The sequence below is a fragment of the Rhinopithecus roxellana genome, chromosome 5, assembly GCF_007565055.1.
Source record: "Rhinopithecus roxellana isolate Shanxi Qingling chromosome 5, ASM756505v1, whole genome shotgun sequence".
Lineage (NCBI taxonomy): Eukaryota > Metazoa > Chordata > Mammalia > Primates > Cercopithecidae > Rhinopithecus > Rhinopithecus roxellana.
This window is the reverse complement of record NC_044553.1, coordinates 165,649,491-165,663,015: the sequence shown is the minus strand read 5'-3', so window position 1 is coordinate 165,663,015 and position 13,525 is coordinate 165,649,491. Positions and strand designations below refer to the sequence as shown.

General features: G+C 39.9%; 1 protein-coding gene across 1 annotated transcript in view; it reads left to right on the top strand.

The window, feature by feature from the left end:
- The window catches only part of IL16 (interleukin 16), a 130,119-nt gene that overhangs the window by 26,851 nt on the left and 89,743 nt on the right, over positions 1-13,525 (top strand).

Sequence of the window (13,525 nt, the reverse complement as noted above, 5' to 3'; positions counted from 1 at the left end):
CTATTGTAAGTGGGATTGTGTTCTTGATCTGACACTCAGCCTGGACATTATGGGCTTATAGAAATGCTACTGATTTTTGTACATTGATTTTGTATCCTGAAATCTTGCCAAAATCATTTATCAGTTCTAGCAGCCTTTTGTTGGAGTCTAGGGTTTTCTAAGTATAGATTCATATTGACAACAAAGAGAGATAGTTTGACTTCTTCTTTTCCTATTTTTATGCTTTTCATTTTTTTCTTTTGCCTGATTGCTCTGGCCAGGACTTCCAGTACTATGTTGAATAGGAGTGGTGAGAGTGGGCATCCTTGTCTTATTCCAATCCTCAAGGGGAATGGTTCCAGCTTTTTCCCATTCAGTAGGATGTTGGCTGTGGGTTTGTCATAGATGACTCTTATTACTTTGAGTTTATCTTCCTTAGATGCCTAGTGTGTTGAGAGATTTTTTGTTTGTTTGTTTGTTTTCATAGACAGGGTCTCACTCTATCATCCAGGCTGGAGTGCAGGTGCGATCATTGCTCACTGCAACCTTGACATTCTGGGCCTGAGCGATCTTCCCACCTCAGCCTCCTGAGTAGCTGGGACTACAGGCATGTGTCATGCCTGGTTAGTTTCTGTATTTTGAATTCTTTTTTTTTTTTTTTTTTAGACAGAGTTTCACTCTTGTCACCCAGGCTGGAGTGCAGTGGCGCAGTCTCTGCTGCTTGCAACCTCTACCTCCTGGGTTCAGGCTATTCTCCTGCCTCAGCCTCCCAAGTAGCTGGGATTACAGGCATGCACCACCACACCCAGCTAATTTTGCAGTTTTTAGTAGAGATGGGGTTTTGCCATGTTGGCCAGGCTGGTGTCAAACTCCTGACCTCAGGTGATCCACCCACCTCAGCACTGAGATTACAAGCGTGAGCCACTTTGCTTGGCCTAGTTTTTGTATTTTTAGTAAAAACAAGGTCTCACTATGTTGTCTTGGCTGGCCTTTAACTCCTGTGCTTAAGCAATCTGCCCCTCTTGGCCTCCCAAAGTGCTAGAATTACAGGCATGAGCCACTGCACTTGGCCATGTTTACGTGTTTATTATTATTGTTAAGCAATGTTTAATTTTATCAGAAGTTTTTTTTTTCTGTGTCCATTGAGATGATCTTATGGTTTTTGCTTTTAATTCTATTTATATAGTAAATCACATTTATTGATTTAAGTATATTGAACCAATCTTGCATCCTAGGAATCAAGCCTACTTGATCATGGTGAATTAACATTTTGATATGCTGGATTCAGTTTGTTGATGATTTTTGCATTTATGTTCATTAGGGATATTGGAGTGGAGTTTTCTTACTTCATTGTGTCTCTGCCAGATTTGGGTATTAGACTGATGCTGGCTTCATAGGATAAGTTAGGGAGGAGTGCCTCCTCCTCAATTTTTTGGAATAGTTTTGGTAGGATTGATACCAGTTCTTTGCATATCTGGTAGAATTGGCTGTGAATCCATCTTGTCTGGGGCTTTTTTTTTTTTTTTGGTTGATAGGTTTCTTATTACTGATTCAATTTCAGTGCTTGATATTGGTCTATTCAGAGTTTCCATCTCTTCCTGATTCAATCTTTGGAGATTGTGTGTTTCCAGGAATTTTTCTATTTCCTCCAGATTTTCTAATATGTGTGCATAGATTTGTTCATAGTATTCTCTGAGGAATGTTTGTTCGTCTTTGGGATCAGTTATAATGCCATCTTTATTTATATATATATATACATATATATCTTATGGGTGTTTATGTGTTCTGTGTACTGTGATGTAAAATGTAAATTCTTACTGTAAGTCAAGATTTTTTTAATTAAAAAAAATTTTTTTAAATTATTTTTATTTATTTATTTTTTGAGACAGGGTCTCACTCTCTTGCCCAGGCTGGAGTGCAGTGGTGCAATCCTGGCTCACTGCAGCCTTGACTCCCTGGGCTCAGGTGATTCTCCCACTTCAGCCTCACAAGCAACTGGGATTATAGGCTCCCTCCACCACACCCAGCTAATTTTTGTATTTTTAGTAGAGACAGGGTTTTCACTATATTGGCCAGGCTGGTCTTAAACTCCTGACCTCAAGTGATCTGCCTGACTCAGCCTCCAAAAGTACTGGGATTACAGGCATGAGCCACCATGCCCAGCCCTTCTCTTTTTAAATATAGCTAGCTGTCTATCAATCTTATTTATTTTCTTGAAAAAACAATTCTTGGTTTCACTGATATTTTGTATGGATTTTTGCACCTCAATTTCATTCAGTTCTTCTCTAATTTTAGTTATATCTTTCCTTCTGTTAGTGTTTGGGTTAGTTTGTTCCTTTTTTTGTTCTAATTCCTTTAGGTACAAAGTCAGATTGTTAATATAAGATCTTTCTGATTTCTCAATGAAGGTGTTTAGGGCTCTAAACTTTCCTCCTAACACTACTTTGGCTGCATCCCAGAGATTTTGGTAAGTTGTATCCCTATTTTCATTAATTTAAAAGAGTTTTTAAAATTTCTGCCTTAATTTCTGTGCTCATCCAGGAGTTTATTCAGAAGCAAGTTGTTTAATTTCCACGTATTTATGTAGTTTTGAGAAATCTTCTTGATATTGATTTGTATTTTTATTACATTGTAGTTTGATAATGTGCTTGGTATGAGTTCAATAACTTATTTGAAGTTACTGAGACTTGCTTTAGGAATTAACATGTGATCTATGTTAGAATATATTTCACGTGTGGATGAGAAGAATATATATTCTATGGTTGTTGTGTGGAGTTCTATAGATGTCTAGTAGGTCTAACTGGTCGAGTGCTGAGTTTAAGTCCAGAGTGTCTTTGCTGGTTTTCTGCCTTGATGATCTGTTTGACATTGTCAGTGGGGTGCTATTGTCTCTCACTATTATTGTATGGTTGTCTAAGTCTTTTTGTAGGCCAAGAAGGACTTGTTGTATGAATCTGGGTGCTCCAATGTTGGGTGCAGTATATATTTAGGATAGTTAAATTTTCTTGTTGGATTGTATCCTTTATTATTATATAATGCCTTTCATTATACCCTTAATTTTTATTGGGTTAAAGTCTGTTTTAAAGATAGTGACTCCTGTTCTTTTTTGTTTTCCATTTGCATAGTATATCTTTCTCCATCCGTTTATCTTGAGTCTATGGGAGCTACATGAGATAGGTCTTTTGAAGATAATAGATGGTTGGATCTTGTCTTTTTATCCAGCATGCCCCTCTGTGTCTTTTAAGTGGGAACATTTAGCCCATTTACATTTACAAGGTTAGTATTGATATGTGTGATTTTGATCCCATCCTCATGTTGTTAGCTGATTGTTATATAGATTTGATTGTGTAGTTGCTTTATAGTGCCTGTGGGCTATGTGCTTAAGTGTGCATTTTGTTTTGTTTTTTTCTTTTTCTTTTTGTTTTGTGGCAGTAGGTGTTGTTCTTTTGATTCCATGTTTAGTATTCCCTTAAGAATCTCTTGTAAGACTGGTCTAGTTAAAACAAATTCCATCAGCATTTGCTTGCCTGAGAAGAATTTTAGCTCTCTTTCACTTATGAAGCCTAGTTTGCTTCACTTATAAAGCTTAGTTAGCTATGTGCTTAAGTGTGTTTTCTGTGGTAGCAGGTGTCATCCTTTTAATTCCATGTTTAGCACTCCTGTAAGGACTTCTTGTAAGGCTGGTCTAGTTTAAACAAATTCATTAAGCATTTGCTAGTCTGAGAATGATTTTATTTTTCCTTCACTTATGGAGCTTAGTTTGGCAGGATATGAAATTCTTGGTTGGAATTTCTTTGCTTTGAGAATGCTGAAAATAGGCCCCCAATCTCTTCTGACTTGCAAGGTTTCTGCTGAGAGGTCTGCTGCTGCCTAATAGGGTTCTTTCAGTTTATGATTTACCCTACTCTCTATTTGCCTTTAAGATATATATATTTTTTTGTTTGCATTGACCTTGATGAATCTGGTGACTATGTGTCTGGGTGATAGTTGTCTTGTGTAGTATCTAGCCAGGATTCTCTATATTTATCATATTTGCATATCAACCTCTGTAGCAAAATTGGGGAAATTTTTGTGGACTATATCCTCAAATATATTTTCCAAGGTGCTTATTCTCTCTCCTTTTCTCTTAGGAATACCAATGAATTGTAGATTTGATCTCTTTACATACTCTCACATGTTTTAGCAATTTTGTTCATTTTTCTTAATTCTTTTTTCTTTTCCTTTATCTGATTGAGCTGATTCAAGGAACCAATCTTAGAGTTCTGAGATTCTTTCCTCAGCTTGATCTATTATGCTGTTGATATTTCTGATTGTAGTATGAAATTTTTGTAGTGAGTCTTTCAGCTCTACAAGTTCAGTTTGGTTCTTTCTTAAAATGGCTATTTTGTCTTTCAGCTCTTGTATCATTTTACTGGATTTCCTGGATTGATTAAGCTTCAATTTTCTCATGAATCTCAATGAGCTTCCTTGCTCTCCAGATTCTGAATTCTATGTCTGTCATTTCAGTCATTTCAGACTGAGCAAAAAACCATTGCTGGGGAACTAGTGGACTCATTTGGAGGTAAGGGACACTGGCTTTTTAATTTGCCAGAGTTGTAACTGGTTCTTTCTCATCTGCAAGTGTTAGTGTTCCTTTAACTGTGGTGTAAATTGATTATACTCAGTTGGCTTTGTTTCTGGATGTTTTCAGAGAGTTGGAGCTCTGTACAGGATCTTTATGTGTGGGTGAATTCTTGTGTTTGGTTTCACAGATGCATATATTGGTAAGATAATTTTTGGTGTTGCAGCTTAGGCTGTGATCCAATAGATGATGTGGAAGAGTGATGGCCAATAGCTAGGCTAATAGCCAGTCACACTACTCTTTTGTATTTCCTCATGTTGACAGGTATTCTCTGCAGTCGCGGGTGGAGGCAAATGGCCCCTTCACCAGGTCTGCTCATGAGCCTTGGGGGAGACCCTTTTGATCACCAGTTATGTGCCCATGTTTCTTTCGTTAGGTGTTCTGGGATGCAGGGCCCCCTCTGGGAAAGGCTGTAACAGGAAGATGTTCTTTACCCTTTCTGCATTGAACCTTATCCCTTGCCACACTTTGAGGGTGGGGGATCCTCCCTCACTCAAGTGCCAACCACAGATCTTGGTTTTGTATTCCTGAGCTGCTGTACTGTAGCCCTGGGGCACCAGGACATCCCATGGGTCTGTCAGAATCCATGGTTGGATTCTGGCTGCACTGGGGATCCTATGTGCTCCAGATCACCAGGAAAGTACTCAGGTGGAGGAATGCACTCAGGCTGGGCTGAGGAGGCTGTGCTGTGCACCTGCTCCTGCAGGGTGGCTAGGCATGAGCCCTGGGAAGGGCTGGCATGTAGGAAGGCTTGCAGAACAGATGTGCATCATTCCCAGGGAAGCCAGCCCTGCTCTCTTCTGGCTGGAAGGTCAGCTGGGGCCAGCGCCTTCCAGAGGGGAATAGAGAGTCCTGGGGGATGACCACCTATGACTGCTTTCTGCTGGAGCTGTCCAGTGCACACAAACTCCTCAGCTCCAGGCTGTCTGAAGGCCTGTCTTTGTCTGTTCACTGGGGAGATCCCCCTCCAGCTCCCACATCCTTGTGTGATGCAGGGTCCCCTGTAGCTAGAATCCTAGAGGCTAGTGGCAAGAGTGAGGCATCCTTCAGTTCCCTCACTCACCCCTTTCCCAGGAACTGTTTGGGCCAGGAACTAGCCCTAACAGCATTTGGGTACCCCTCCAGGGTTCCCAACTTCCTCCCTCTTCAGCCTCAGCTTCAGCATCACCTCTACCTACCCTTGACTTTTTCTCTTTGAAGAGCTGCCCAAATTGTGGTGGCTCACTTGATAGTTTGGTCTCTCTCAGTGGGAGCAACACTTCCTGGCTGCATGTAGTCAGCCATCTTGTTTCCCCCTCCTGCTGTTTTTGAAGAATGCGCACCCTCCATCCAGCTGGGCAGCATCTGTCTGTCTGAGCAGCAGCGGCAGTAGCATCAGGAGAAGGAAGACAGCAATGATAAGGCTGCCTACTGAGGACTTCCTATGAGAAGAACCCAAAGCTGCTCCCATCCCTGGCTGCTGAATTGGTCTACTGTGCCTGGCACCCCAAGCAGCCCTCCTTACAGCCTTGCAGCCGAGCCTCTTCCAGCCTCCCTCCTCTCCACTGCATGCTAAATAGATTTCTTCAAGGTCAGGTATAGTAAATTGTTGGAGTGGGATTGACACCTAGGTCTGCTTAGGCTGTAAAGCTACAACATGTAACCACTACATGATATACTATCATTTCTAAAAGAGAATAAGTTTGAGGAAACTAAATATTCAATTCTTGAAGATAGAAAAAAATAACAAAACAAATAAAAGCAAGAAGGAAAAAAGTAGCTAAAGCAGAAATAAATACGTTGGAAATCAAACCCCAAAAAGCAGATGTTTTCACTGCTTCTAAGAATGAGTCCTTGGAAAGGACTAATAGAACAGATGGCTCTCAGTGAAGATAAAGCAAGGCCAACAGAAATGCAGGACACTAGTTAGGAGAGCATATGCACAGATTTTAGAAAATATTTAAAATTGTGAGTCTGTGATAGACAGCTCTATACTAACAAACCTGAAAATCTGGATGAAAGAGTACTTTTATGACAATGTAAGTGATCAAAATTAACAGAAGAAATTTTTTAAAAATTAAAATAGACCAACGAAGGAAGTAATGGAAAAAGTTTCAAAGAACTACCTAAAGGGGATGCCAGGACCAAAAAATTTTATGGAAAAAAGATTTCAAGCTTTTAGGACTAGATGTACTTTAAACTACTAAACTATTTCAGAAAGTAAAAGAAATGTCCAGCTTCTCATTGCTCTTTTTATAAAACCTAAGACAACCCAAATGAGATGGCAGACCATTCCTATTTGTGAATATAGATATAAAAGTCCTAAATAAAATGTTAGCAAACTCAATCCAGTTATCTATTAAAAGAGATGCACACTGTGATTTAATGGGACTTTAAACAATAACAAAATATAGGTAGCTCAATTGTAAGAAAGGCACTAGTATATTTCTTCATTCTGACAAATCAAAAGAGGAAAGACACCTGATAGTGCCAAAGAGCTAAAAAAAGTATTTAATAAACAACCACCCATTCTTGATGAAAATGCTTCCAAAATTATCATTGGTAACGTGTATTTCCTTAATATGATAAAAAACATTATGTCTCAATATATTGGTCAATATTCTACATACCAGAAAACACTACAGGGATTTCCATTAATGTCTGGAAAGAGAAATGAAAATCCTGTATTGTCATCATGATTTACTAAGGTTCTAGAACCTTTAGTCAGTAAAATTAGAAAACAAAATGAAATAAGTGACCCAAATATTTGTAAATGAAGCAAGTTTGTTAATGTTCAGAGGTTACATGATTGAAAATTCAAAATAACCTACTGAATAGTTATTAGAATTAATATGAGATCTGCAAGTTTGCAAGTTATAAATATACAAAAGTCACTTATGTATATGTAAAGACTAACCAATTAGAAAATATATTTTACAAATAATTCAATTCAAAATAGAAAAAATGTTCAGGAAAAATGTAATTAATCATATTTACAGCCCAAATGAAGAGTATAAAATGTTATTGAAGTCTGAAAAGAAAAATTGAAGGAATATAAAAACAAAACAACAATTTAAAAAAAAAGTCCCTGGATGGGAAGACTTTCTCGCCTAATTTATCTATAAATGCAAAGCAATTCCAATCAAAATTTCCACCAGACATTTTAGAACCTGATAAAATTATTTCACAATTACTAGCTGACAAAAAATTAGGCATAAATTTCTATTTTGTTCCTGCAAATAGAAAGTCTATATTTTTCTCATCATAATTGTGACATGATTGCTGTAAAAAGAAATCAAGTGTAGGAAATTACACAGAAAGGAAAGACTCCTTGTAAATATCATCCCCTAGCACCTTGCTGTACCCTCCCAAAAAGTTATTAATAGTTTGATTTTATTGATGCAAGTAAGTTATTTGTAAATAAAACTCAACTCCAGCTATTTTGTGGTTTTTCAGCTTTACAATATATTGCAGACCTATTTCCAAATCTATATATGTATCTATTTTATTCTTGTGATTGGCTGCATGGTATTTCATCATACAAATGTATCATAATATATTTAACAAAATCTCCCATTCATATACATTTAGAATTTTTTTCTCCTCTTTTACTGTTTTCTGAGTAGCATTTTTTTTTATAGTCCATGCTATGTGCAAGACAGTAAGCTAAGTATTTCTCAGACTTATTTTCTTTAGCCTTCATGGTTGTTAGCATTGTTATCTCCAAGCCATAAAGGTGTTAAATACTTTGCTTAAGTTGTCCAGATACTAAGCAGCAGATCTGGCATACAGGGCAAGGTCAATTTCAGAGCCTAAGCCTTTAAGCAGTATGTTTATAATTCTGCTTGTCCATCCTCCCAATTATTAACAATTACTAATTAACAACACTGTAGCTTTGTGCAGTTGACCTCTCATTTCATTCTACAATGACATTGACTGAGTGCATCCTAAGTGTGAAGTCCTGCTCTGGGCACAGGGATTCCATGAGGAATGAGCTTTAGCCAGTCTCTCAAGAACAATGATGGGTGGATATGCCCTTATTTATCTGGGTGGAAACGCCTTTATTTATCTAGCTCCTTCTTGAGATTAACTATATAGCAGGCCTTTACCATATTGGAGGTAATATATACTGAGTGGGAAATCCCTTTTCTGACTTATCCTGTGCCCTAGGGGCCTGGATCTTGTTGAGGCCATCCTGATGCCCCACTCATGCCTGTGCACTGATGGTTAGGTTCTCCTTCCAGGATGCTGAAAGTGCAGTGGTCCCTGTGAGGGGCTTCTCCAGGGTCTCAAGGACTTTTCTGAGGAGCAGCATTGAAAATTTTCCCTGATGACTCTTGACTTGTCTTCTACTCTGAGGTTAACCCACTGTAGCTCCTTGTCACTCTGATGTTGATTGGTTACCTGTAGTCCATCATTCTGTTGTCCTAGTTGAGATGGTTTCCTTGAGAACACTTCATATGTCCTGGAAAAGTCTGTTGGAAAGGGCCTCTGAAACACTCGTCTGCCAATCATTCACTGAACATGCCGAATGCCCCTTCTTTGTGTCAACCCCCATCAAAGCTTTGGGGACCAAAAATTAATAAGACTATATCTATCTCTCCTCTCCAGGAGGTAACAGTATAGAGGAAGAAAGACGACAGATATGAAACTAACTTCAACACAACTTGCTTAAATTACCAGTTGGGAAACTGAGGCCCAGAGACACTGTCTTCCTAGTCCTGTATACAGTGTATAGAGACATACACAGAACTACTCCCAGCTACAGATCCAATGGAATCCTTTTAAGATACTCCTTTTTGTTTTTGAGACAGGGTCTCATTGTTGCCCAGGCTGGAGTGCAGTGCTGTGATTTCGGCTCACTGCAACCTCCACCTCCTAGGCTCAAGCAATCTCTCCATCTCAGCCTCCTGAGTAGCTGGGACCACAAGCACATGGTGCCACCCTGGCTAATTTTTTTGTTTGTTTGTTTTTTGTATTTTTGGTAGAGATGGGGTTTCATCAGGTTGCTCAGGCTGCCCTTGAACTCCTGAGCTCAAGCAAATCACCCGCCTCAGCATCCCAAAGTGTTGGGATTACAGGCGTGAGCCACTGTACCCCACCTAAGATATTCTTTTAGAAAGAGAAAGAACAATACATTTCTTCATTCCTTATCATTGAGTTATTCTTTAATTGACAAAGACAAAAATTATCCCCTGGGCTAGAGTGACCAAACTTTAAAAATTGCCTTTGATATAGGACACTATTGGAGAATTCTGCAATTTGAAACACATTTTACCAGCTAGTTCTCCTTTCTCCATATAGTTATTTACCCTCCCAAAGATCTCCAGTGAGTTAAATGTATTTTATCCAGATGGAAATACTGTGGCCTTTTCTCCAGTGGGTTAGCTTTGCCTAGCACAAAAACAGGCACTTGACAGTTTCTCAACAAGTGCTTGCTGAATGAAATAACATAAAATGAAATAAAATTTAAAAACCCAAAAAGGAAGGAAGGAAGGAAGGAGGAGGAAGGGAGGGACAGACTAACTGATCCTGCTCCACAGCACATATTCTGCAATTTTTTGAACTTCTTTAAAGAGGAGGAACTATCCATTTATTTTCAATTCAGCTCTATACTTTTGGCTCTGCATTTTCTAAATAAATGACAGCTCTGCCATAGTAAAATCATATACTGATAACTATGATGATGAGTCAGTCCTGTCCCACTTTTTTTGGCACAGTGTCCTTACCCTTATAAGATGTGATGGGGAGACCCCTTCCAGATCTAGTATTCTGTGGATGATAGAACTAAAGAGCAAATACACTACTAGCCCAGTTGGGGAGACATGGAGAAGCCTTCAGGGAGTTGGAGAGCAGTTTTCTAGGGAGTTGCAGAACTTCTCAGTTTTTTTCTGCTGGGAGGTAAAAACAACTGATCACATTAGCTTAGCCATGTTAGAAACCTTCGTTGTGCATCCTCTCCCGCCGCCCTGGAATGCTCTGGAGAAGACCCACAAGGCTGTCTTGTGGAGGGTCCACCAGAGGCAGAGAAAATCTGGCAAGAGTTTGACAAGTTGTCATAGAGCCTGGGGAAAAATAAGGGAAAGCTCATTAGTTCCAACCTTTTGAAGGCAGCTGGACTGGAAGAATGGCACAGGCTTGCCCCCAAGCTCTGCTGACATTTGGTTCCTTTCGGGAGCAATAGCTGGTTCCAATGTCCTGAGCTCAATTACTGAAGCTAAGATGAACCATGTGACCACAGCACTGTGTTTTCAATTATTCTCTCTCCCTTCCTCTCTCTCAATGCCAGGCCTGGAGGGAAGGCAATCTCCCACAGAAGTCCAATTCTGGCTTCTCCACTACAGCTCTTTTGCAATTGTTCTCTTCTTCCTTAAAAAAAAAAAATTTCCATAATGACAAGGCTCATTTTGAAAACTGCCTTCACTCTTAACCAAAGGATTAATTCCTTGCCCCCTGGTTCATTGCCATCTCCCATCCCATGGGCCCTGCCATCCCACATGAGAGCCTAGGTTATGAAAGCGGTGATTCTCTTCAGAATAGCTTATTTTTTCAAAGCTGTCGGTACTCATCAGACACTCCTGCAAATGGTACATTGGGATTAGCACAGTTTCCACCAAGGAATTTGATCCCTCTGTTCTCTTAAATGCTACATGCAGCCAACTATTCCACCACTGAGTGAAACACACAACCTTACACCTAGCCCCAAAGGTCCCCCAATTTTTTTTTTGTCCTGGAAAATGCCTAGTGAGTGACCTCGCTATTGCTGGGACAGTTATTGCACATTGAAAGAGGAGGTGGAAGAGAAAGGGAATTGGGTTTGCATTTCAAGAACCCATGCAGACTGTGGCAATTCTTGGTGGAACAAGAATGCAAGAGGCTGTTATACGAGAGCCTGGTACTGGGGCATGGAGCGGGTAGAGTTGAGGCCTTGACTGGCCATGACTGGCTTCTCTCCTAGGCTTGGGGTGGGATAGAAGAGTTTTAAAAACCCTCTTGGCCCTTGGATGTCACTGTTTTCCATGTTTTATGCCAGCAATGGCAGAGAGAAGAGCCACTATTCCAGGACGGTTTTTTAAAAAAAAGCAAAAAGAAGAGTCTATTTGTTTGCATAACTGCCTAGGTTGATGTGGTTTCAGACATGGCTGGATCTGGATGCTCATGTCTGAACTCAGTCCCTCTCAGATTTTCTCTCTGTCCTCCTTCCTTTATCTCTGTCTCTCTCCCCACCTCTGTGAGTTCTGTGCCTTCTGTGTTGGCTTCACTCATAGGCAGCCCCTCTACATGGTGGACCTCAGCATCCCCATGTTTATATCTTTCCTGTTTAGCACCAGCAAAGTCCAGAAGGATTTTAACACAGCAATGATTATCTTACAAATTTCCAAATGCCTAATGGACCAGTGTTAGCTGTGACCAACACACACACACAGACACACACGCACATACACACACACATCTTTCCCCATAAAACCCTGGTGAACTATGAGAACTCCTAAGGAACTGATCAAAATGGAAAGAAGTTTGGATATATTAATATTTATAGCGACATTGGTGTGGAGAGTCACTAGTTTTGGGAACTGGAATTGGCAGGATGCAGAGAAACTCTTGGGTTGGGGATGGGGGCAGAGGAACATTCACAATCTGCATTTGGAAGATGACATCTGGAACTAAAGGCAATAACGAGGTAAAAGAGAAAACTACTCTAAAAGCTTGAAACCTATGTCTTCTTCTGCCAGTGGATCTGAGCATTGATATACTGGTTAACAAATCCTCTAAAATGCAACAAGTTTTTTAACCAAGGAGACTGTGACCTCTGGACTTCGGTTCATGGCTGTGGGGTTTGTAAAAGGCAGACCTGATACAACAGTTTCAGTGGCTGTAGGGAAAGGAAGCAGACTCTGGGCTGAGGCTTGAAGAGGAGGTAAGTATGAGGGGAGGAAGTACAAAGTGCAGAACATTTGCTCAAGAAGACATGAAGGGGATAAAGGAAAAGCAAGTGACAAGAGGAGGACATGGAGTTAATATGTAGTGTTTGAAAGACAGAAAAGGTTTGAGTGTGTTTATGTGCTGAGGATAAAGATCCAGCACAGAGGAAGTGGTTGAGGCTGAAGGTGAGAAAGGCAATAATCAATGAGAAGGTAAAGCCAGGGTAAAGCATGCAGGCTTCAGGGCCAGATTTCCTGGTTTGATTCCTGCTTTTACTGAGTCCTAGCTGTGTGATCTTGAGAAAGTCACCTAACCTCCCTGTGCCTTAGTATCTCTTCTGTAAAATGAGGATATTGATGGAGCCTACCATAGAGTTTATGAGAACTAAATAGTAAAGCAATGAGAACAATACCTAGCACACCATAGTGAAGTTTTCAAACAGACATTGTTGGAAATGTGTTATCAAGCTGATTAGTGAAACAGTACTACTGTTGACCAGAGCTGGCGGCCCAGTTGCTGGCCCAATCTGTTCAGGAGTGAGAGTGTCTCTTTCAAGGCTTAGAGACCCACAGTCAGGCATGAACTCTGCGGAGGCTTGGATTTGTCTGTGGTTGGGGTTTTACTATCATTTGAGATGGAAGGACATACAGTACAAAACTTAGGCATGTTGACAAGAGGGTGCTTAATAAAATGGATCAACACTGAAATAATTTATACTAAAGCATCAAGCACAGTGCTTGATATATTGTAGACTTTCAATCAATCATTCATTCACTTTTGTTTGTTGCTATTGATTGCTGAGATGGTTGGTGAATAAATTGATAAAATCAGAGAGCTAATACAGAAAACAATAAATGTGTGCAATTTGAGTGTTGAAAAACAGTTTACTGTTAGGCAGAAATTCTCTTTTCGGAGGATATGTGAAAGGGTTTTGATGTAATGAAATGTTATTAGGTCTCTGCTATTCCTTATTCAATACTGGATGTGCGTAAACAGCAGTACCAATGGGCCAAGAGCATCCCA